This window comes from Pinus tabuliformis, chromosome Q (genome assembly GCF_031772625.1).
Source record: "Pinus tabuliformis cultivar Carrire ecotype Pingquan chromosome Q, CPIR1, whole genome shotgun sequence".
Classification (NCBI taxonomy): domain Eukaryota; kingdom Viridiplantae; phylum Streptophyta; class Pinopsida; order Pinales; family Pinaceae; genus Pinus; species Pinus tabuliformis.
The window spans coordinates 668,676,510-668,698,821 of NC_142296.1; the positions used below are offsets into that span (position 1 = coordinate 668,676,510).

Here is a 22,312-nt window from a genome sequence, read left to right on the forward strand (position 1 = left end):
GGGTCGTGAAAAGCAATATGGCCAGGAAAAGTCTACAGAAAGGGCAGCTACTTTTCTTCATGAGTAGTCCTGGTTTGGTGTCTGAGCACAAATCAGAACAGTGGCCTGAAGCATTTGTGAAGGAAATTTTCATGATAAGAGTAAACACGATGATGATTAGGATTTGCTTGTGGTTTCGTATATATCTTAAACTACAGTTGACATATGGTAATCCGACACTCACAGGATTCGGCGTATGAGGCCGAGAAGAAAATAGAGAACGATCCAGAAAATACCATAAAATTCATCATGGATCTGCATTATTTTCTCGATATGTTTTGGATGGAAATCATAAAAGCAGTCAGAGTCCAGACAAATCTTGAGCCATTTATCAGAAATGGGCTTGGAGCAGTGGATATTCGCCCGGGAGCCTCTTATGCGCAAAATCACACATAATCAAACATCAAGCAATTTTCAAAAACCTAGTTTCACAAACTATACTTGGACATCACAAAATACACATTGCACTACAACTATGCTCTGATATTATCAACACCTCCAATTGATTCGGAATATAGCATAACCATTCTGAATCACAAAAGCAACCTCTAAATGAAACTCCTCTGCTTGCTTCTAATTGGAGACATAAAGATGGATCAAGTTTAAGGAACAACATGAGATACCTTCATTTTGTTTATCCAATATGCCAGAGAAGTTTCTGTATTTCAAAACCCAAAGAAACCATACTCTTTATTCTTATTCATGCTATGTACCAATTCCCGGGCAAGATTTAATATCGAATCTGCAAGCCACCAATTTCCCATTTCCTCAAATTTTGTTGGGCGCAGCTTATTTTCTCTGACAATTGCATCTCAGACTGGACCTTTGTCTTTCATAGCCTCAGCCAGACTAAAGCCTTCACCTTTGTATGGTAATGGCTCCAGACCAAATTTTTCTGCTATGATTCCCCACAGGTGTTTCCATTTAGACACATCTCCATTACTACAATTAAAAGCCCGGTTCTGGGCATAAGGGTCTGTGGCAGCCCAAATTTCTTGCTCTGCAATCAAATCTGCATCAGATATATCCATAAACTGTTCCCATGTAATTCTGGATCATTAAACAGGGAAGAAACTCAGGCTTCTGTTGACAGTCGAAGAACTATTTCCACCTCCGGATTGCTTTATTCTAATGACATTGATTCCACCCCCCTGAGAATCAAGGAAAATGCCTACTAAGGAAATTTGAGTTTCTTATTCAGGTATGGTATCTTGAGCATCTTTCTAAAATATTTCATAGTCAAGAGGACTGGATTCTTCCCTTGCAAAGAGACTTTGATAGTTCTAGCCTTGGGGTCAAAATTATAACCAAAATTATGTAAAGTCAATCTAAATATTTCTTCAAATTTTTTTTATAAAAATAAAAAGAGAAAGCATTTAAAATTGAATAGCGAAAAGTAAGTTTTAAAAACCAATACCCACTTAAAAGCAAAATCCAATTTTAATGTTAAAACTAACAAAACTGAGTTTTAAAAAACAATACCCACTTTAAAAGCAAAAGCCAATTTTAATGTTAAACCTCAGAAATCATTGCAATTTTAATAGGAGTGTAGGGGAGTGGTTGTGGGAACTTTTTGTTAACTTCCTCAACACTTTGGCTTAATTTCATGCTATGACATGTTTGAAGATCTTGAACAACAAGCTAAGTTTTCGAATCATCGCGAAGATCTTTGAACAGTGGGCTGAGTTGATATTTTGAAAGTAGAGAATCCAAAGATTGAAATTGGTGAAACCATCCCTGCGTTTGATCAGAATTTATATTTACATAATCAACTGGGTATTATCTACTAAATCATTAAAGTTGCAGAGAAGTACTATGAATGTCTACATTGGATCATAAAATAGGGAAGAAACTCAGGCTTCTGTTTACAGTCAAAGAACTCAGGCAGAATTTATGTTTACATAATCATCTGGGTTTGATCTACAACATCATTAAAGTTGCAGAGAAGTACCATGAATGTCTACATTGGATCATTAAACAGGGAAGAAACTCAGGCTTCTGTTGACAGTCGAAGAACTATTTCCACCTCCGGATTGCTTTATTCTATGGTAAAACTAAAAGTAATAATATTTAAAACAGAAGCTGGTGATCAACCATATGGTGTAACAGGAAGACCAAAACCATGGTTTTTCCATTTAATTCGTTTTCAAGAGACAAAGAGTAAATAAGTTGAGCTGCAGCCAAAACTAATAATGGCTGTTATACAATATTGTGACAGGCATTCAATGATACTGCTACTGCAACTTGGTGCCCCAATTAACAGGGTGGGGACATCACAATCCCTCAGCCTGAACTTGCTTTAGTCGTTAAATATTTACAGCATGCACCACTTATAAAGATCGGAATGATATACACACCCGATGCTGTAACATTGATATTGTTGATACTCCATTTTTAACACCAAAACTAAATTGTAGGAAATCCTAGGATGGAGTTCCAACTCTTTATTTGAGTCCATTGCAAAATCACACATCATCAAACATCAAGCAATTTTCAAAAACCTAGTTTCACAAACTATACTTGGACATCACAAAATACACATTGCACTACAACTATGCTCTGATATTATCAACACCTCCAACTGATTCGAAATATAGCATAACCATTCTGAATCACAAAAGCAACCTCTAAATGAAACTCCTCTGCTTGGTTCTAATTGGAGACATAAAGATGGATCAAGTTTAAGGAACAACATGAAATACCTTCATTTTGTCTATCCAATATGCCAGAGAAGTTTCTGTATTTCAAAACCCAAAGAAACCATACTCTTTATTCTGATTCATGCTATGTACCAATTCCCAGGGCAATATTTAATATCGAATCAGCAAGCCACCAATTTCCCATTTCCTCAAATTTTGTTGGGCGCAGCTTATTTTCTCTGGCAATTGCATCTCAGACTGGACCTTTGTCTTTCATAGCCTCAGCCAGACTAAAGCCTTCACCTTTGTATGGTAATGGCTCCAGATCAAATTTTTCTGCTATGATTCCCCACAGGTGTTTCCATTTAGACACATCTCCATTACTACAATTAAAAGCCTGGTTCTTGGCATAAGGGTCTGTGGCAGCCCAAATTTCTTGCTCTGCAATCAAATCTGCATCAGATATATCCATAAACTGTTCCCATGTAATTCTGGATCATTAAACAAGGAAGAAACTCAGGCTTCTGTTGACAGTCGAAGAACTATTTCCACCTCCGGATTGCTTTATTCTAATGACATTGATTCCACCCCCCTGAGAATCAAGGAAAATGCCTACTAAGGAAATTTGAGTTTCTTATTCATGTATGGTATCTTGAGCATCTTTCTAAAATATTTCATAGTCAAGAGGACTGGATTCTTCCCTTGCAAAGAGACTTTGATAGTTCTAGCCTTGGGGTCAAAATTATAACCAAAATTTTGTAAAGTCAATCTAAATATTTCTTCAATTTTTTTTATAAAAATAAAAAGAGAAAGCATTTAAAAGTGAATAGCGAAAAGTAAGTTTTAAAAACCAATACCCACTTAAAAGCAAAATCCAATTTTAATGTTAAACCTAACAAAACTAAGTTTTAAAAAACAATACCCACTTTAAAAGCAAAAGCCAATTTTAATGTTAAACCTCAGAAATTATTGCAATTTTAATAGGAGTGTAGGGGAGTGGTCGTGGGAACTTTTTGTTAACTTCCTCAACACTTTGGCTTAATTTCATGCTATAACATGTTTGAAGATCTTGAACAATAAGCTAAGTTTTCGAATCATCGCGAAGATCTTTGAACAGTGGGCTGAGTTGATATTTTGAAAGTAGAGAATCCAAAGATTGAAATTGGTGAAACTATCCCTGCGTTTGATCAGAATTTATATTTGCATAATCAACTGGGTATTATCTACTAAATCATTAAAGTTGCAGAGAAGTACTATGAATGTCTACATTGGATCATAAAATAGGGAAAAAACTCAGGCTTCTATTTACAGTCAAAGAACTCAAGCAGAATTTATGTTTACATAATCATCTGGGTTTGATCTACAACATCATTAAAGTTGCAGAGAAGTACCATGAATGTCTACATTGGATCATTAAACAGGGAAGAAACTCAGGCTTCTGTTGACACTCGAAGAACTATTTCCACCTCCAGATTGCTTTATTCTATGGTAAAACTAAAAGTAATAATATTCAAAACAGAAGCTGGTGATCAACCATATGGTTTAACAGGAAGACCAAAACCATGGTTTTTCCATTTAATTCGTTTTCAAGATACAAAGAGAAAATAAGCTGAGCTGCAGCCAAAAATAATAATGGCTGTTATACAATATTGTGACAGGCATTCAATGATACTGCTACTGCAACTTGGTGCCCCAATTAATAGGGTGGGGACATCACAATCCCTCAGCCTGAACTTGCTTTAGTCGTTAAATATTTACAGCATGCACCACTTATAAAGATCGGAATGATATACACACCCGATGCTGTAACATTGAGATTTTTGATACTCCATTTTTAACACCAAAACTAAATTGTAGGAAATCCTAGGATGGAGTTCCAGCTCTTTATTTGAGTCCATTGCAAAATCACACATCATCAAACATCAAGCAATTTTCAAAAACCTAGTTTCACAAACTATACTTGGACATCACAAAATACACATTGCACTACAACTATGCTCTGATATTATCAACACCTCCAACTGATTCAGAATATAACATAACCATTTTGAATCACAAAAGCAACCTCTAAATGATATTCCTCTGCTTGGTTCTAATTGGAGACATAAAGATGGATCAAGTTTAAGGAACAACATGAGATACCTTCATTTTGTCTATCCAATATGCCAGAGAAGTTTCTGTATTTCGAAACCCAAAGAAACCATACTCTTTATTCTTATTCATGCTATGTACCAATTCCCGGGCAAGATTTAATATCGAATCTGCAAGCCACCAATTTCCCATTTCCTCAAATTTTGTTGGGCACAGCTTATTTTCTCTGACAATTGCATCTCAGACTGGACCTTTGTCTTTCATAGCCTCAGCCAGACTAAAGCCTTCACCTTTGTATGGTAATGGCTCCAGATCAAATTTTTCTGCTATGATTCCCCACAGGTGTTTCCATTTAAACACATCTCCATTACTACAATTAAAAGCCTGGTTCTTGGCATAAGGGTCTGTGGCAGCCCAAATTTCTTGCTCTGCAATCAAATCTGCATCAGATATATCCATAAACTGTTCCCATGTAATTGTGTTTCCTGGGTATTTGAAAGGCAGCCCTTCATGTTTGCAAATGGCAGCATAAACACAGAGTGTGCATACAACATTCATTAAGCTCCAAGGAGAGAAGCCAAATATGATTGAGGGACGGTGAATAGACCATGTTAATCCCTCTTTCTTCTTGGCAGCCTCAAAAACAATATCCTCCAGAGTGTAATAAAAATTGGGCACAGGTAACCTAGGAAGCTCTTCATGACAAGGTGCCTCTTTCGGCTGAAAAGAGTGATTCCTGGCCACTGTATCAGATGGACCCAAGTAGTGTTTTGCCCCAGTCTGAAGACAGATGTGCTGTAAATTCTCTGCATTGAGCAGCAGTGCATCTAAGATGTGTTGTAAATTCTCTGCATTGGGCAGCAGTGCATCTAACACATTACTCAACATTTTTCCATTGTCCTCACAGTGCTGCTCCTCTGTTTCCCTGCTCACCCAAACAACCCAGAAGAGATGGGTTACATCCTTCAATGGTGAAATCTTTTCTAAAGTCAGTTCTCTATCCAGAACATCGCATTGAATGTATTGTACTGGAGTATCTGGTGAACAACCAAGATCAAGTGCTATGGCAGCTCTCTGACCTCCTCTCCTTGTCTTCAGTAATCCCCTGCAGCAGAGGTGCCTCGATGTTATTGGATTCAAGTTCACTAGCTTCCCCTGATTTTTCCATGTCTATTAGGATTTCCATATTCTGAAACTTGAGCTGCTGAATTATGCCCAGATTCCCTTGAATTACAATGAAACCAAAGCTGTTGAATTATGCCTTAGTTCCCTTGAATTAAAATGAAACCAAAGCTGCTGAATTATGCCTCAATTCTCTTGAATTACAATGAAACCAACATGGCCCATCCAATATGAATCAAGGCGTACATTCCCATTAAAAGCAGATGGAAGAAGGCTCTAGATAATCAGCTACAACCACAGTTCACCGGCCCATCCAGTATGAATCAAGGCCTACATTCCCATTAAAAGCAGATGGAAGAAGGCTCTAGATAATCAGCTACAACCACAGTTCACACCAAGGGAGAATAGAAGATGTCACATAGTTAACAGTGACCATATATCACTTCGAATTTTTATTGATATTTTCTGAAAAAAAGAATTAATTAAACTTTTTTGGATGCAAAGAGAATGAAAAACACTAAAACTAATTGAATTGTTATTGATGTGATGTGGAAAAAAAAAATCGCAATATTCAAATGCTCTCTCTACTGTACAGATCTAAAAAATCGCAATATGCAAATGCTCTCTCTACTCTAATGTACATACCTAGCAGTCTGCCCTCTTTACTCAATATTTCTTCTGCTCTCTCTGTTGTACATGTTATCACTAAAAATTCTAATGCTAAATTTCTCAGACTAGCTTGAAGACAGTTTCGCAGCGCAACATCTTCTAGGTGATTTCGTAGCGCATAATCCATATTTTTCACTGGCTGCGCTACGAAATTGGGGATTTGTTCGAATCCATAGCAACTGTCATGCAAAATAGCTCTGGGGTGGATGCATTTTACAGGTGGCATGTTCTCAAGCTCCCACATGTATGCTTGTCATCAGTTTGGTCAGTGTGGGTTTCTTAGAGAGGGTGAAATAATTGGTTTATTGATGGATGCATGACCAATGCCTATCATACAGCCATTTGGGCAGCAATCTTTGTTCAATAAATATGTGGACAGCTATTATAATGATGCTAATGGATCTGTTGGTTCTTCATATCATACAAAGACTCTTATGGCAAATTTTTGTGCAATTCTGTTTTGGCAACGGTTTTTGAAAGACAAGCATCGATTGCAACGACTCATTCAAGTGGCTGGCAATGAGATCTTCACAACTCAGACACATGATTTTGCTTCAATTTCTCCTAGGCTTGAGTAGGAGTGGTCTTCTTTCCACCATTTGGTGCCATCATCACTTCGTGCTATTGCTGAGACATGCCCAAGTTTCTCTGCATGTTGGAAGGTTCACCATTGTATTACAATGATTATGATTTCAAGCACACATGCTTTCTCTCTCCAAGACAACGTGAAGCAAGCTTGAGTTTTGACTGTTGGCACTGAACTAGCAGATGATATTGTAACAAATGTTTACATTAAGGCTTCATGTATTGACTCAAGGTCCTGTCATCATGATATTGAAACAAGGCATATTTCTCTGTTTTAAGTTGTCAACTTCCAGGAGGTATTTAGAGCAGATGAAAGTGTATTTTCGAAAATTGAAAGAGGCTTTTATTCCTAACATACTGAACTAGAAAAACCTCTTTCAGTTTCCTCAAATACGTTACGAGCTGAGAGAATCGAATGATTAAAGTTGCGCTACAAAACTGCTGTAGATGCAGTTTTTAATTTCCTGTTTCACACATCTTTTTCAAGGCTCGATTCTGGGCAACTGGAGTAGTTTTTCAAAAAACCAAAAGAGGTTTTTGTTAAGAATGGGTTGGTTCACAAAAACCTCCTTTAGTTTTTCCAAATACGTTTTCTGTGAGAAGCTATGAGCTCTGTCCCAAGAGCTATTTTTCAGGCAGAATAACAGTTTCATAGCTGTAATGAAAGGTAGCAAAAGCTTTGCTAGTCAGGTAGATGCAGTGGCTGAGGTGTACACCTGGACGGTTTCAGCCATCAAACAAGCCAAACATGTCAGAAAGATGAACATGAGCCTGAGATCAGAAAACAAGATGTTAAGGAAAGAAGTCAACAGTTTGAAAGGGAAGCTAGGCAAACTAGCTAAATGATTCAAGGACAAATATGCTTTCCAAATTTTAGTATATTTTAGCTGTCAACATTTTAAAGCTTTTTGAGACTTTTTGATGTCTTTACACCTATATAGAATGACTGAAGAAATCACTGTGTTAAATTATTGTTGCTTTAAGGTTCTTATCTTAGTTTTGATTACCTACAGCAGTTTCGTAGCGCGCTACGAAACTGCTGTAGATGACTGGTTAGGTTTAAAGCTTGAGTTGGAATGCTGAGGTCAGCATATATTTAAAGAGATGGTTTAATATCAGCATGGAGATTATAGAAGATCAGTCAGATATTTTGAAAAGGAGGTCAGGTGTAAATATTCAAAGAAAAAGCCGAAGTTTTGTCTTTTGCCTAAAAGTCACTTTATCTCCGAAATTTTAGGGTTTGGATAGAGCTACTGAGGTGTTAAATGATACACTTGTCCAGTTGTGGGATGGCTGGGTTATGAGTTCTCTTCAGTTACACGGGACTATCCAAGGTTTAAATGGCTTAAAGATGGATCATTAATATATGAACACCGAGGGGAGGCAGCAACCAAGAATATAGGCTTCATTTTCTTTTCGGTTGTTGAATCATCTATGCATCAAGTTTCCGGAGCTGTATATACGTTGAATCTGTTTTAAGTTTGGATATGGTTATTATTGCAATACTACAGGTGGCAAGCTCCAAGGACACAGCAGGGTATACAAGGAAGAAGACTTAAAGTGCCAATATGATGGAATCCTCTGTTTTCGTAGCATCATATCTCTTGTAATCAATTAGTTTGTTTATGTTATTGTTAAGGTCATTTATGTCAAAAGCCCGAGCTCCCTTCATGCTTGATGAGGAGTCTCGTACAGCAGTGTTTTGATAGGCTATATATAGGAATAACTTAGATGTAAAAAAGGTTGGATACTTAATAGAAAAAGTGTGTTGTTTTGGGCCACTGTAAGACCTTTTTTGACAGTAATAGTAAAACAGAGTTATTCTCTTCTCAAGATTCTCGAAGGATTGTCATGGTCAAATGAAGTGATGATGTGTTATACCTTATGTTATTTTATGGTTTTGTTGTATGCAATCACTCAGAATTCATAATTATATGCTCTGACTTCCTGTGTATACAGCAAGCTATGTGTGGTGGAATATGTTTGACTTGTAATGCTAAGAGCCTTGATTTCTATGAGATCACTGTGTTTTTCTTGTCTACTTGATATTATAGACTCCATAGCCCAATGAGATATCTTTTGGTGTGTTTCCAACCAGTTATGTTTTCATAAGTAAATAAAGAGTTAGCCATCTAGTGTGTGAAGGATTTTATCAAGAGTTTTGAGAGAGCCCTCTCTGATCAAAGAGGCTAATCTTTGGTCTAAAGATAGGTTGGAATAGTTACATGAGACCATGCTTAGTTGCAGCCCTCAGTACTGGTTTTGTGATAACAGTACAGACCAAAAAAATCGTAATATACAAATGCTCTCTCTACTGTACAGACCGAATAGCAGTTTGCCCTCTTTACTCCATATACATATTTTTTTCTGATAAATCAGATTAATATAAAGGAAAAGAATTAGATTAATACAAAGGAATCTGAGTTTCATATCAGATTTAAAACTTAAGATTTGTATTACCCAATGTCTAAATATCATATCAATATTGATGGAGCTGATTTTCCACATCTATTTCTAATGATCTAATGATCTACCCGACGGTGAAGCCACCCAAACCTATGCAAATATATGTACCACTTGTATATGGCTTCAAACTGCACCAAATTGCAAGGTAGCTGGTATTCTTGGCTATTGAAAGATTGACGCAAGTAAAATTCCTTCTGTGTTAAATTATTAGAATTTACTACAGGCATATGGGATTTTGATGGCTGGAATTGATCCCAAGTTTGATGTTAAATGACATCAATCTATTCACTTTAAGAAGTCCCTTTTGAAGTCAACTTAATGGCTGCTTAGCTCTTTATTTTTAGGAAATCCCTTGTGAGGTCAACTTAATGGCGGATTAGCTCTTTATTTTTATCATGAGCCAATTCTTATTTAAGTTCTAGCAGCTCAATTCTGATCAATGTGTCTACGTTCAGAGCATTCATTCATATTGACTGCCAGTACTGTTGCAGATCCCATGATCTCTTCTTTGGGTCTGATCTATCTCTCCAGAAGAGCTTGAGGGTGACATTTTACCAACTCCTCCACATCATCAATCTTGTAATAAGATTTAGTGGATGAACTGGCAGCAGCTTCTCTCATTTCCTTCGCTGCCATTGATATCAAACACTATAATTGACACAGATATATATACGGTTAACGAGGGAAGCATCGAGGAATCCAGAGTGGACATGTGTCATTTATTAAGTGATGTGTCACTCATTAAGTGCAATGACAAGAAGAACAAAGAAAAAAAGACTCAAATGGAAGAAGGTTGTGGCCATTTCCTTCAAAGCCCTCAAGGCTACAGTACCAGAAACTCAAAGAAAAAGAACCCATAATGATTAACGCAGAAGAAAGCCCTCTTCTAGCTTAGCAAACTCCAACAGGCCCCGGAAGGGCAAACAAAACAAGTTTTTTTTCAAAATAGGTACAGAAACCAACCTAGAGCGACAGGGGTTGGCAATTTGGCAAGTTCTCCTCCTTCGGTGGTAAGGTCTGCCACTATGATGTCGCTCAGCCTGCAAGCGGAAATTACATTGGTTAAATTAATTTCCTTCATAAACCAACTGAGAGAAATTGAAACAAATAAAGAAAACCCCTAACACCAGAGGGAACAACACATCAGTACTATCATTACTGAGACAATCCATCTTTTATCTGGAACAAAATCATACATATCTTGATGAGAGAACACATTCTTGCAGTCTACAAAATCGATTGAAATGTCTGGTTCTGTTTCAAGAATAGAATCAGTTATACCTGAACAAGGGAACATATCCCACTGTCTCCCTGACCCGTGCACTTTCCTTTTCTCCTGCCACCAATAGCTTCAATAACTTCAATCTAACGATGATCTGGTATTGCTGGCCCTTTTTCATTCCCATCGCGTCCTTTTCTGTTTTTGGTAATCCTCCCAAGTCCCCTCCTTCCACATTTTTTCCTATTCCAAATCAGGGTTTTCCCAGAGCGAATGTTCTATGGTCAGCATATTGAAGATGGAGGAGATCCATAGGTTCCAGCGCTGGCCCTTTTTCGTTCCCACCGCGTTTTTTCTGGTTATCCTCCTAATTCCCCTCCTTCCCCCTTTTTTCCTATTCGAAATCGAGGTTTTCTGGAGCGAATCGGAGTTTCCTGCCGCGAATGATCTATGAAGTTCTCTGGAGCGAATCGGGGTTTTCGTGTGCGAATGATCTTTGATCAGCACATCAAACATGGGAGTGAGATCCATAGGTTCCAGCACTGGCTTTTTTTTCATTCCCACCGCCTTTTTTTCGGGTTATCCTCCCAATTCCCCTCCTTCCGCTTTCTTTCCTATTCGAAATCGGGGTTTTCTGGAGTGAACGGTCTGGTCAGCCCATTGAACATGGAAATGAGGGGCGGATCGGGGTTTTCTGGATTGAACGCTCTGGTCAGGCCATTGAACATGGAAATGAGGGGCGGATCGGGGTTTTCTGGAGTGAATGGTCTGGTCAGCCCATTGAACATGGAAATGAGGGCCATAGGTTCCAGTGTAGTTAGGGCAAGCCAAAAAACAAAAGTCATTGTTATTGCCATCTATTGAAATTACAATAATATGTGATATATATATATATATATATATATATATATATATATTCATTATCTCCAAATAACAATTACACATGAAATAAGGAAATCAAATAATTATATATATATATATATATATATATTCATCATCTCTAATTTTTTTTTAAAGAACTATTAACTTAACAACTAATTTTATAATTCTTTTTATATTTATATTTATATATATACATATAATATATTTATATATATACATATAATATATATCTATATATATATATATATATATATATATATATATATATATATTTATAATTAGTTAGTTATACTTCTATAACTAGTTAATTATACATTTTTTCTAATATTTATATTTTCTATGTATTTATTAAATAGTTAATGTTTTTAGCTATCTATTAACTCAAGAACCAATTAAATTAAAATTACTTTATACATATAATTTATATATTTATTTAAAGGTAAGGTCCCTTATTAAAACTAACTTCCATTTAATTTATTAAATAATAATAATAATTATTATTATTATTATCATTATTATTATTATTTATTTATTATTATTATTTTTTTTATCTTGGTCCCAAGTCAAATTTAACTGTTGATCTAGTTAGCTGTTGGAGGCTCTGCTCAAACTATTTAACATGCAAAGTTGGATCTGATTCTTCAACTTGTCCTGACGATGAACCACACTGGTTGGTTCGAAACGCCTAAACAAATGATATATCTTGTGATTTACGCTGGAAAAATTTCTCGTAAACTACACATTAAGAAAGTTTGTGCACTCCTATATGGATAAACATTCTTATTATCTTTCATGAGTTTCATCAAATATTTAACATATTATTCATCAACTTTATTTAGATATTCATCATCTCCAATTAACAAATATACATTAAGCAAGTTCATGCACTCTTATATCGATAACATGCTTATTATTTTTCATGAGTTTCATTAAAGATTTAACATATTATTCATCAACTTTGGATTTGGCGAGGAAGAATTCTAGTATATTACCAAGTGTGTTTTTTTCAATTGTAGTTCTTACTTTCATGATTAATTTGGTTGTAATTTTTATTTCCACGATTAATTTAGTCTAAGTTCTCTAGGTAGTCATTAATGATCTATTCAGTGCTATGTGGGGGTTTTACTTTTCAACAAATATGAAGTATCTATGTTACATTGGGACCTAGTGACCCGTTGATGCCTCGAAAATCGCTGCAACAACATTGGGGGATAACCACCCGGTCCGGACCTTAAAAGCAGCTCCTTTTCCGTTTGGTGTGGTGGCTCCGACTGTTCATCTAGGTCCAGTTACCTTCTCCCTATTGCTATTGGTTTATAATGTACCTTTAACTACCAATAGACAGGGACATCAGATCACTTCTTCTTGCTGATCAGGCAAGAGAATGACCCTTAAGCTGATTTGGGTTCAACCAAGCCACAACTAAAATTTTGCCTCTTTGAGGAGAGGACTTAAAAGAATTTAGAATTTACTCTAAATGCAAGCTTATTCTATGATGCAAGCAAAAGAAACTAATCTAAATCCTATCTTAATTAGGCAGATATAGATCTAACCCAACTAAGAGCAAGATAATTAAAGTATTGGGATTTAGATATGTCTTGTTTATAATGAATACCAAGTTAATGAAGTAGTTCAATTAACTGATATTATGGTTATCAAAACACATTCTATTGAGACCTTAAAACTGAAATAATAAACCAACAACATTCAGGAAGTAGTTCACAAAATGATATTGATTATCAAATCAATAAATCCAATAATTGAATAATGATATGTGGAAATAGTTCACAACACATTATTATTCAATAAATCAGTTTCATAAGACAGATTTCAGAGTAAGTAGTTACTCCAAAATGAGAAATTAATCCATAAAAACAGAGATACATAATTACAAGATTGAGACAAATTACCCATATTGACAATAGTGCACAAACATGAATAAAATGACACATTCATATCACCATAAAATTAAAACTGATATTTGAAACAGTAGTATTAGAAATACCAATTTATTGCATCCATTTCTCTGTTCTTGGTCTCCAACAGCCCTTTACATTGCTTGAACTTCTGCCTTCAAAACTAGAGCCACAATAGTGCAAGCTTTGTTCTTCATGCATAATTCAATATACATAGGGAAAATCCTCAATAATCCCCATATCTGAGATTTTTCACTCCTCCCTCCTACAACTCTAAATTCCAATTACAATAGTGCTTTTAGAAGTCTAGTATTGCAGAGGAGAGCAGCCCCTTTTTACATTCTGTAATCAGTTATTTATAATATTTGTGAAGGAATTTTTGGAGAGGAGAGTTTGTTGAAGAGAAATCTGCCAAATATAATTTTAATTGCTCCTAATTCTGATCTTCAATTGCTGGAGCATTCTTATTGCTTGAAATCCTTTTCTCCATATCTTTTCCACTGTTTTCCTGCAAAAGAAATCAAAATAAATTAAAATGAAATCAAAATATCATTTCTGGCAATTAAATCCAATCCAATCAAATTCTATTTAAATAAATAATTAAAAACAAAATATAAGCTCTGTATTGATGCTTCGAATGGTTCGATTGGTAAATGATATCATTGACCAATGGATCTGCAATTAGAAGAGGCTTTGGACAAATGAAATTGAAAACAATAACTCAGAAAAATGATTTTGTTTTCAAAATTCGGAGCCTGATCTTCTGCCTGATTTTTGGTCCAATAAATGATCAAATCTGTTGTTGAAAACTCCTTCAAAATGTTCTCCTTGATTTTCTTTTTCCAATGAGCCGTCCTGGGCCTCATTTGGCCAAGTAGAGCTCAATTTATGAGTTTCCAAAGTTGATGGGTCAAATCTGATGTAAATCTGGAAATTCTGTTGCTGGGCTAAAAATGAGAATTTGAATTAAAAATTAAATCCTAAATTAGTCCTTAATTAATTCTAATTTAATTGCTAATTATAAACTAAACTATTTATTAATTTAACTAACTAATGATTTATAAACAAATCCATTCTTAATTAAAAACTAATCAATATTAATCTAATTAAAAAAACTAATTAATATTAATCTCAATGATATTTAAATTAATTAAATATTACATATAATTAATTAATTTAATTAATATAATATATTACATATTATAATAGATTACATATTAATTAATTTAATTAATATAATATAATATATTACATTTAACATATATAAACTAATTAATATTACATTATTCTACACTACTCCTAATACATATATTAAAAGTAACATATCACCATAATGTTAAATAGCTAACCTACACCATACGTTATATAAAAACTTTAAAACATAACTGTATAAACCATTGAACCATTAACGATTCATATGGTAAGGCAAACCATTCCAAAAACCATCGAATTAACCCATGAGCCTAAAATCGATGTTTGACTTATCGCATCGGCGATCGGGGTATGGAGGTGGCGGGGACCCTTTAAAATGCGTCAAGCCGAAATCCAGATGCGATACAAGAATCTTTCGGCGATCGGGGATATGAAGGAGAGGTCTTCGTTATCAAATATCGGCGATCGGGAGGATATGGTATCGGGGGTTTATAACATATGATGCGAATAAGGCTTGCGATGCGATATCGCATAAACTCCCGATGCAATATATATTATTTATTTTTTATATTCTTTTTTTTTTGTTTGTTTTAAATTTTAATTTAATTTAATTAATTATATAATATATTAATTAATTTAATTAATTTAAAATTTAATTTTAAACTCAAATTTTCATTTTTGTTTTGTTTTTATGAACATAAGTTTTTAAACTATAGCTAAAAATAAAACTACAGCTACTTAGAAAATAAATGAAAAATAATAAAAATAAACTACAGCAACTTGAATGTTTGGTTTTTCGAGATTAAGATTTGATTAGAAAATTGGAGTGAATTTCTTAAGTCCCGATGCTTAATTATTTGGCTGCATAATGAAAAATGTTAGTAAAACCCTCTACGAGTTAATATTTAAACTGAATGCGTTATTGGACAAATTTATTTACAAAATGCGATATTGTACATTTTATGCATTTTTAACCCAGGCTAGATAAATGATGAGATTTCAAAGGAGTGCCATTTTCAAACCAGTTGACCAAATGAGGTGAAACAAGCGTCAATGTGAAGCTTATAAAAAATCGATTCTAACAAAGCAATCAAAACAAGAATCCAAAGAAAACTAAAAATTAACGAAAGCGTAGGGCAATCAATTAAAATAAAAATCAAAAAGGTGCCTAGCCCAAATTTTTATAGAAAGGGTCCCCATTATTCGAAGCGGACGCATCAATAATGGGGGGTGTTGTATTTTTACCACAACAATTGGCGACACACGGGAGAAGAACCAGTTATCTCTGTTATGAATGAGATTTTCCTAAAATTAAAGCAAAAATAATTAAAGAAGAGAAGATTATGCTTGAAATGCTTGACTTAGTTCATTAGTCTGAATAAAAACCAGAATCATCTAACTGTAATTTTTCTTAAAATTCCTCATAAATTAAAATATTTCAAAACTCTATATCAGTCCTTAATTAGTTGTAGAGATAAAGCAGGGGTCACTTTACAGCTTAGCTTTCAAAATATACTCGTTTGTCACAGGTAGAGCCACTGCTGCCAGCAAACGTCTATAGTTTCGACAGGGTTACCTTTTAATCATCAATGATTCAGAATTCCATCTGTTTAAGAATTATTGATCTAGAGATAAATCCATTTATATATGTTTATTTTTATTTTTATTTTTTATTATTATTTTTTTTTTTTTTTTATATTAAATCTTAAAAGCCATTGTCCTAGTATGGTAGCCAGATAGTTGACAATGCCATTCACTGGTTAAAATTGGACTGAACAAGCTGGCTCGTGATGAGACCCCTTGTCTTATAATTGTTTGCAATCATAAGCCATTACCCTGGTTTGTTTAGCAGTGTTGGTAATGTCAGCCTATTTTCCCCTATGATCATGGTAAGCAGGCTCACGATGAGACCTCTTATCTTTTAAGTTTAAATATATTTCTGGATTATTCTCTAGAAAAATAAGACTCTTTGGGATAGGGAGAACCATTGACTCCTTAAGAGTTAAGAATGACAATTTCAGAGTTAAAGGTGCTTTGCTGTAAAGTGTCTTTACTTGGTTATAAATAACTTTTCTTGACTGATAATAGAACTCTGAAAGATCTTAATAAAATTTTGAAATCTCAAAATGATTACAGTTTGATGAAAAAGAAATTTTCAGATTTTACGATACTTTGCCAACTTCTCTTGATTGGTAATCTCTTCCTTAAGTATGTCTACTTTAATAATAAGAAAATCAAACTTTACTAAGAGATTTAAGAAAAAGCTAATAGGTGACTATTAACAATTTTTCTCCATGTATGCTGACCATTGTTAGGTAACAAGTAGGCCTTCCATATGAATAATGGCAAAGTCACCAAAATCAAAACTAAAAACTAAAAGAAAAGAAGTCTTATGCTACAATGAGAAAAGAAATCAGCGAACAAAATTAAAATGAAGAAATGTGAAAAATGAAAGGAAAATCCAAGTTTCAAAAGATAAATTCAAACAAGAATGCTTATACCAATGTCTCAACAATATGAAGAAAAAGAAAATAATCATGTAATCATTCCTTCTTATGTTGAGATTTAGAAAAATCATACCCTTGTAGGGTTGTAAGTGTTTTTTGGCTTTTTTGGATAGCAGCGACTGTAAAATTCAGCCACAATGAATACTTTCTATCTGATATGAATCTTCTTGTTTCCAAGCATCATCTTAATCATTTTCTAAAAGAAAAGGAATGCTTAAAGAAACAGATTAAAGGTTCAGAAACTTCCTGGTGTGGCTGTTTCAATGAGGATTATCGCTGCTCCTTGAAATAAAGCCAGGAGAAGAGTATGGACTTTGAAAATATGATTCGGCAGAAGAGTGAAAAATTTTGTGAAGAGCTGCAAAACAGAGTTTTATATCAGCATAATTTAAAAACAAAAATGAAACTAGAGTGACGAAATGGAAATTAATGAAAGTGGGTACATGAATCTTACCATTGGATCCTTGCTTTTGATCTTACCTGAAAGGTATCAGTTTCTCCAAAGTGGCTGACTTCTTATTTTAATTAATATTAAAAACATGAAGAAGTCAAACTAACCAAAATCATATAACCCCAAAATCATTATTTATTTTATTTAAACTAAAGCAAGCAGTAAAAATGGAATGCTTAGTGCTCAAGGGAATTGAAATTAAAAGAAATGCATCAGAAATGAGAATGAGAATTTGCAGCAATGACTGTTTCTCAAAATATCACAAGTTTCATATAAATTCCATGATTTTATAAATAGTTCAGAATCAAGACCAAATCTACGATAATAAAATTTAAATATGAAGATAGAGAGGTCTTGAATTCCATTTTTAATTATGGAATTATATATTTAAACTAAAATGTATGAGAAATTGAAATAATTTGGATATGCTGCAAATTGGTCATTAACTACTTTCTTACCATAGTGGTTACCCAAGCTTGCTTTTAAAATAACACATTGCCGTATCGGATGATTCACATAACATGTTTCTTCACCATGTTTCAAATTTAGTCTGCAGAACTTCATCTTTATTGCTATGCCATATATCGATTAAATGTTAATAGCTCAAAGGCATGCATTGGAAGCTATTGCATCAGAGATTGCAATGGCAAATTGCCGATAAGAACATGTGCAATGAAATGAAGCGACCGCATCATTAAAGAAATATTATATCGGGGATCAGAGAATAAATTGCATCGTGCTTCCCATATTGCAAAATACATATTGTAGATTCAGAGAAGTGATGTGAGCGTAAGAATGTGATGAAATGATTGCAATATCGGCGATGCGATGGATGTCGTAGCTTAATCGGCAATCGGCAAACTTTGGGTACCCGATGTAACACATTATATTTTTTTGCGATGCCGATATGCGATGAAGAGCGGACCCGATAACTTTTATGATGGGATTTCAATAATCAAATCGGATCCGAGATATCGGCCGTAAATAAAACTGCAAGGGAGCGATTGCGATATCAGCGATGCGATGGATGACGTAAATCGGCGATCGGCAATCTTAAGCACTCGATGTAACACAATATGATTGTTGCGACGCCGATATGCGATGAATGACGTGGCTAATCGGCGATCGCGATCGGCAATGTTATGCGCATGATTTAACAATTCTTAATATGCCGATATGTGATGAAGAGTGGACCCGATAATTTTATGTTGAAAATTTGATAACATATCGGATCCGAGATATCGGCCTCCTTTAAAGTTATACTCCTACCATTATTGCAATTGAACAGACGCGATATTTTAATGAATTTGATTTGAATTTCATATCGGGTCTGGAATTATGTGTTTATCGCAATATCAGTAAAGTCGATTATCGAAGATCGGCGATTCATGTTCATGGAAGTATACTTCACTTGGAAAGCTCCGATATGCGAAATGCAATATGGCATATGAGTAAGATAATACATCGGAGGTCTTTGATGAGCAAAGAAATGCTAAGAACTACTTCCAATGAAATCTTATGATGCGAATGGTCTTTTGATATTCCTTGGAATTTCAATTGGGTTTTCTAAGTGAATAAAAGCAAAATTTAAAAATGCTTAAATTCTAATGCATCACAAATAAAATTTCCCTGAGCCTGTTGCAAATTTGAAATGGGTTTGCTGCTTACTTCAAGTTTTGACAGCAAATGAAAACCTGCAAATAAAACAGAACGAGAAATAAAAATAAGCTGAAGAAAAGAGGAACTAATAAGAGATGAAAATGAACTTGTAGATGCGTACCTGGAAGGAAATTGTCTGCAAATTTTACCTTTGATTTATCAAATTTTCCCTTTGTTCAAAATCATCTCATCATTTATTCTAAATCTAAGTTTGCAATTAGCCTAAATAAAATCTGTTTATTCATGTCCAGGGAATATAAAATTTATCAGAAATAAATATGAAACTATGCTTCCCTTTCGAAGTGAAGTAACAATTTATTACCTCTGCTCATTCCGAATTAATCTTGAGAAAAATTTGTATTGTTATAGTGAATTTTTAATAATGCCTTTAGTAAATAGACATGATGCGTTTTTACAGCATCAGATAATAAACTAAAGATTAGAATGAGATTAAGCCACTAATTGTAGAAAAATGTCAAAATAGATTTAAATGTGTGCACTTGGCAAAATGGGCATCCTTAAGATCAGCTTTTGGCAAATTCCGAGGAATATAATATGAACTTCATATGATTGCTGTGACAGGTTAGATTGACTGATAATGATTGAATTAGAATTATGCTTATCATAGTCAATCATACATCTCATAGGATAATGGGATCATGAAGCTTTTATATCCTCAAATCCTTACCATATAAATTTCAAAAGAAAATCTTAGAAGGAAATCCCGAAATGAAGAAAAGTGGCTTTGAGGCAATCGATGCCAAGTGCAATTTTAATTGACTTTGATCAATACATTATTCAAAATAAGCAGAGTAGAGAAATCGCTATAAGAAATTTCAAAAAGGAAAGCAAGAATTAAAATTTTCTGATAAGGAAAAATGTTTCCACTGAACATGTATGAGAAGGCTGATTGCTTTGTTTTATTTTTTAATCTACAGAACTATTGCAAATAAATTAACTACATAAAACAAGCTAACTAAATTAATTCTACTCCTATTCTAACCATATACATGAAAATGACTAGGTATAGTCATATTTCCAGTGTAACCATTCTCTCATTTTTATTCCCGCGTTTATGTACAGTTCAAATGTTAGCAATAAGAATAAAAATCTAACTAAACTAAGGAAAATAAATCTGAAATAAGAATGTACAGTTATTGTTAGCAACTTAATTAAAATCTCTTTCTCATGAAATTTCCTTTCCAATTCGATACCAATTGGATCGCAAAAATCTGGATGGATTTCCATTAAGGATGGGGAAATGTTCAAGGAAAGAGATAACAGGCCGAATTGTGGATATGAGTTTTGAAATTCAAAGGCCTGGAAAGAATTGTTAGTATTATGTACAAATGTTAAATCATTGACAATTTTCCTTGAAGGAAAAACTTCCAAATAATCTTCAAATGAGTCAATGAAAAATGAATGGAAGTTTGTCAAATGACATGGAAAATTATTAATTAAATTGAATAGCTGGTCAGATTGCAAAAATACACTCTCTTGTTGATATTGCCTTTGAAAAAATAGGAGCTTCTGATGAAACATTAGCATTGATTTAAATTGGAATATTAATATCTTTTGATGCTGAATGAAACTTGAATTTCCCAATTGGGCAATGCATCGATTGAGTGTTTGATAGTAAGGCGCTCAATATGCCAGCGAAGAGTGTGAAAATTTTGCAAAATAAAATCAGAAAATAAATCTAAGTTTAAACAAAATAGCTGTGAAAGAAAAACTAAAATGAAATCATTATTTGTACAACTAATGTTACAGCACATTTGGGATCGTTTTGAAATTATTTCATTTTCACAAGGAATGGCCAAAATTATGGAATTTGGGTAATTTCGAATTCCAACTTGTGAAATAGAAAACGAATTATGATTATGAATAGGAATGGGAGTTTGATCCTCATATGAATCATAAATTGGACTGTTTTCAAGAATAATGAAATCATGAAGATAATTAGCTACTCTAAAATGAGGATTGGTTGGGATAATTTCTAAATTGAAGCGTTCCTCATTCTCATATGTTATTTGAATTTTATCATGAGGATTCTTTTGAGAAAAATTGAAATCAACATCCTCAATATCAGAGTAATCATCATAAATGACCTCACAAGACTCTCTAGAATTCCCTTCAATCTCATCCAATATATCCAAACAAGAAGGAACAAGAATTTCATGTTCATTAATGGAAAAAGAATGATCAATTATTGTTTCTTTATCTTGATAAAAATTTAATGGTAATTCATTTAGATCAGCCTCTTTAATTTTTGAAATATCATTAATACCAGGAGGAGAAATATTACCATTATTGAAAATATCAGGATAAAGGGAAAAATGTGAACCTGAAACAATGCATTTAAAACTGTCTCTGTTTGAGAGCTCTTGTGCATTATGCTCATTGTAAATTTCAGATTGCAGATCATTCCTTTGTGTGCATATGTTTTCTTGGAGAACGCTGCTTTGCTGCTCTGATTTTGGCATTTGCTCATTATGGAGAAATTCAGAAAATTTTACAGCAGTTTGCATTTTGATTGCTGTTTGTACTTGCTGATTTGCGATTTGATTTTCCGAATTTACTTCAAAGTAGCTTTCAGATTTCAAGGCATCTTTTTCTCCAAGATTGCTGTTGTTGTCTTCTTGCATTTGAATGGAAATATTTTCCAAGCTTTGTAAAACCGCTTCATCACAATTTATTCGCACATCCAAATTGGGATTCTCATTTATATTGGAAGGGGATAGAACAAAGCTTGAATCAATTTCATATGGATTGGGAATGGTTGGAAGAGAACAAATATATTTAAACCAATTTAATGATTCTTCTTCTGTAGGTTTATCTTCGTCTTTAAATCTTAAGCAATTCAAGTGAAATCGAATATGAAAATCATTAACAGATTCATTTTTAAACCTTCGTAG

General features: G+C 34.0%; 1 pseudogene; it reads right to left on the minus strand.

Moving 5' to 3' along the window:
- Nucleotides 1-4,341: 4,341 nt before the first annotated feature.
- LOC149221320 (3-oxo-Delta(4,5)-steroid 5-beta-reductase-like) overlaps nt 4,342-22,312 on the minus strand; it is a 72,631-nt pseudogene continuing 54,660 nt past the window's right edge.